The following is a 4,677-nucleotide window of genomic DNA, read 5'->3' as shown; positions in this document are numbered from 1 at the left end:
CTGTCCTATGTCGGCGGGCCCCGTAGGCGTAGCTTGGGCGGTCCCGACGGCCTCGTCTATGCCGACGGGTAGATGGATGTATGCCGACGACTATTCTACGCCTACGGCCTATCCTTGGCCGTCGGCATAGGTCCATAGATGCCGACGGGGGCCGTCGGCATAGATTTGGCCGTCGGCAACCCCAGTTTTTCTGGTAGTGAAAGTTTCTAGGTATAAACTTTATGCGATATTACTCTTACGCAAATAGATCTTTCTTATTCTTAACAAATATTTGTCTGACATTTCAGGGCATTGATAAGAAGACAAAGCTCAGCAGCACCAGATGTGGATGTCGTGCACGGCTAAGGTTGCTTAGGTCCAATGATTTACTATGGTATGTCAAGATATTCAATGAACAACACAACCATGATCTGGTTGAGAGTTGTGGCCAGAAGAAGCATTTGTTTTCTCATAGACACATAGATGATTCTACCAAAACTATGGTTAGGCACCTCCGTGAGAATAATGTTAGCCTTAGCAGAATAAATGGCATAGTTGGCAGCTTCTATGGTACAACGGATGGTGTTCCATTCATGAAGAAGGCTCTGAGGACTTTGTGTTCGGACATTGCAGCTGAAGCTCTAAAAGATGATGTAAGAAAAACAATTGAGGGTTTCAGAGACAATATAGCTCAGGACAATAGGTTTGTTTTCTCAATGCAGCTGGACGCCAATAAAAATCTAAGGTCTCTCATGTGGACAAGTGGTCCGAGCAGAGCTCTATATTCTCACTTTGGTGATGTTGTAACATTCGATACAACGTACGAGACCAACATATACAAGATGCCGTTTAGGATGTTCGTTGGAGTGAATAACCACTTCCAGAGTATTATTTTCGCTGGAGTACTTCTTACAAACGAGACTGCAGAATATTTTGATTGGGCTTTCAAGGAGTTAGTTCTGATGATGGGTGGTAAAGCGGAAGAAGTACACTGGAATACCAGAAAGGTGTATATAGCATCTATTTGGTGTTATTAATATTTGTTAACCTGATAACCTCCCACACATACCTTTATTGTAGTATGGCGGATTATTTATGTCCTGGCAACACGATCACACTATTTGCATTGTAAGTATCGGTTCATCACTTTTGAACCTTGTTTATTTATTACATTTCCTTGCATCTATTTCAAATGCTTCTTCACAGCCATCACCTGGTTACTATAATGTATTTTCGAGACATGCAGGTCAGTTTTTATTTCAAGTGTACATCAGAAAAGATTTGGAATGAAATGCACATGACATCATGTCTTGAAAGAAAAGGCAAGTCCTCTTAAATAAAGAAAAACACCCCTTCAGTTTGAAGCCTGCAGTGAATGGTTGCACTCAAAAATAGTTCATCCATTATCAATTATTCACAACTTGTACTTAGTTTAATTAGTATTAGAAGTAATATCTTGCTCAAATGCACTCTCAGTATGTCACGCTATTGCTAAGGCAACTGACAGAGTATAGAGAACTTCACCTTCCAAAAAATAATTGGATCAACAGTACTTACAACGACTCGTTTCTGTCCGACTGATGGAAAAGCTTGAACAGCATGACACAACGTGCATTAATGAGTGCAACTATACGGGGCTATATTAATGCATGTGAGAATAGCTTTTCCCCCAAGAGCTCCATTATTTAGTTTATGCCCACTGCCCAGCAGCAACACCAAAGACCAAGCCTCTCCCTGTTTTACTTCGCTCCATCGATCCGTTGCGAGCAGATGGCAATGGAAGCAGCGGCTGCCGGCGCCGGCGGGCTGGAGGTGGTGGTGTTCCCGTGGCTGGCGTTCGGCCACATGATCCCGTTCCTGGAGCTCTCCAAGCGCCTCGCGGCCAGGGGCCACACCGTGTCCTTCGTGTCCACGCCGCGGAATCTCGCCAGCGGTCCGGGCGGTCCTGCCCGCCCGCCTCCGGTTCGTGCGGCTGCATCTTCCGGCCGTGGATGGGCTGCCGGAGGGCGCCGAGGTCACGTCTGACCTGCCGCCCGACAAGGTCGGGCTCCTCAAGAAGGCCATGGACGGCCTCGCCGGCCCACTCGCGGCGTTCCTCGCCGCCGGTAGGAGGCCCGACTGGATCGTCCACGACTTCTGCCACCACTGGGTCCCGCCCATCGCCGACCAGCTCAAGGTGGCATCCGCCACGTTCCTGACTTCCCAGCCTCCCAGGCCGCCTTGTCGGTCTTCCTGGGGCCGCGGTGGGCAAACGCCGCACACCCGCGCATGGAGCCGGAGCACTTCGCCGAGACACCCAGGTGGATTCCCTTCCCGTCCACCACCTTCTTCCTCCGCCACGAGGCCCAGTGGATCACCGACGCCTTCCGTACCAACGCATCCGGCGTGTCCGACATGGACCGCTGGTGGCAGGTCTTGGAGCGCAGCCGCCTCACCATACACCGGAGCTTTTTTTTAGAACGGATCATACACCGGTGCTGCGAGGAATTGGAGCCCCGGATGTTCGGCCTCCTATCCGATCTCTTCCGGAAGCCCGTCGTCCCCGCCGGGATCCTTCTACCGGGGGCACCCGGCGACCTTGAAGAAGACCACCGGCAGAGCAGCTCAGGCAGCATCGTCCGTCCGCAGGTTCTGCGATGGCTGGACGACCAGCCTCCCAACTCCGTCATCTTCGTTGCGCTGGGAAGCGAGGCGCCGTTGACGCCAGAGAACGCCCATGAACTCGCGCTCGGCCTAGAGCTCGCCGGCGTGCACTTCCTCTGGGCGCTACGCAAGCCGGCGGGCACCAGCAACGACGACGAGCTTCTGTTGCCAGCCGGGTTCGAGGAGCGTACGCGGCACCGCGGGGTGGTTTGCACGGGGTGGGTGCCGCAGGTGGAGGCGCTGGCGCACTGCGCCACGGGCACGTTCTTGACGCACTGTGGCTGGGGCTCCACCATCGAGAGCCTCTCCTCCGGGATCCCGCTGGTGATGCTGCCGTTCGTCGTCGACCAGCCCTTGATCGCGCGGGCGATGGTAGAGAGAGGGATCGGCGTGGAGGTGGCGAGGGACGAGACCGACGGTTCGTTTGACCGGGACGGTGTCGCGGTGGCGGTGCGGCGAGTCATGGTGGAGGAGCATGGGAAGGTGTTGGCGACCTTCGCCAAGAAGCTGCAGGGGGTTCTGGTCGACCAGGGACGCCAGGAGCACTACATCGACGAGGTCGAGGCCTGAGACGCTTCAACGACGTCTAATATATTCTCTCCGTTCCTAAATATTTGTTTTTTTTATAGATTTTTAAATAGACTATTATATATGGAGGTATATAGACATATTGTAGAGTATAGATTCACTCATTTTACTCAGTATGTAGTCATTTGTTGAAATCTCTAGAAAAACAAATATTTATGAACGGAGGGAGTAGTTGTCATGCATGTGGACTTGCGTGTTGTGTACCAAGAAATTGGTTTGATCACATTTGTTTTTGTTGCATCGATGAATATATGCAAGCTCGATCAGTGTATGGTGTTTGTATCATTGAGATAAGGTTCACTTCACTAGCGTAATAATGCAACCACCAAATTAAGCCACCTCTTATTTTGTCAAAAGTACTTCTATCAACATTTTTTGAAGTCACAAGACTCCATTTAGGATTACATGAACAGACTGCATTTATTTTTCATTCTATCTTTACAAGTGTCGGAGACCGGGCTATGCTTAGCTCGACCAATCGGTATGTACCTGAGTGATGAAATATGCAGCTCAACACTCTAGGATGAAAATGCATTGAATTGACAACATAGAGTCACGTTGTGCTATGTTCTTCCTAGTTCTACTGCTCTTATGAGGATTCTTTTTTCAAACTTGTCTCTGACTCAAATTTGCAATACATCCCGTTCCCTGCTAGATCATGCTATGTTTATGGTCCTTTCTATAACGAGTGGAGAATTAAGACCTGTTCACAGAGGTGTGTACACGATTGGAGGCCACGGCAAAGGATATTTTTACCCAACATGGGTGGCAGCATGATCTTAGAATTGGGCCACCTACGACTTGGCGTTATACAGAACTTAGTTATTTATATTTCGTTTTCTTCTTTTTGGCTTGGTGCGAGGACTTTGTTGACTGTGTGCATCTAAGTTATGTAGAGGATGGGCGTACTTGGCAATGTTTGTAGCATTTATTGCACATATACATATGACCAACCCCAAAGCAAATAATGCTAGCAAATCGTGACAAAGAACCTATCACAAACTCAACCAACAACGACAAACTTCTTACCGCTGATTGATTTTGATCTCGGGTATCAAAAGAAATATAGATCGCCCACCAAACCCTTTGTGTAACTTAACAGAAACATAAATACAAAAGACTGATTTGTTAGTTATTAGTGATAGTGAAGTTGCGATCCATAAGTATGAAAAGACTACTTGGTTTGATTTCGAATTATCTGCTAATTTCAATTCTTCATGGCCTTGCTACGTAACGAATGTGTAGTATGTATCTTTTTTTTTGCGATGATGAATGTGTAGTATGTATCTCTACCAGGCTTGTGAGACAAGTCACTGAGATGGCTAGACAAAAAGCAAAACGATATTCCTGCTTTGTAAGGGCACATACAATGGGGGCGCTTAGCTCGGACGCTAGGGTCAAATCCCCAGCCGTTATGCCCAAAATCCCAGCCATTTTTTTTTCTGTTCCCAGCTAAGCCCAGGATTC

The 4,677-nt window shown here is 48.5% G+C and overlaps 1 pseudogene; it reads left to right on the top strand.

Annotated features, from left to right (window-relative positions):
• Positions 1–257: 257 nt before the first annotated feature.
• LOC125528486 lies at positions 258–3,939 on the top strand (annotated as a pseudogene).
• The last annotated feature ends 738 nt before the right edge of the window (positions 3,940–4,677 follow it).

Source organism: Triticum urartu, unplaced genomic scaffold (genome assembly GCF_003073215.2).
Source record: "Triticum urartu cultivar G1812 unplaced genomic scaffold, Tu2.1 TuUngrouped_contig_4906, whole genome shotgun sequence".
Lineage (NCBI taxonomy): Eukaryota > Viridiplantae > Streptophyta > Magnoliopsida > Poales > Poaceae > Triticum > Triticum urartu.
Note: the sequence above shows the minus strand (reverse complement) of the source record. Positions and strands in the feature narration are given on the sequence as shown.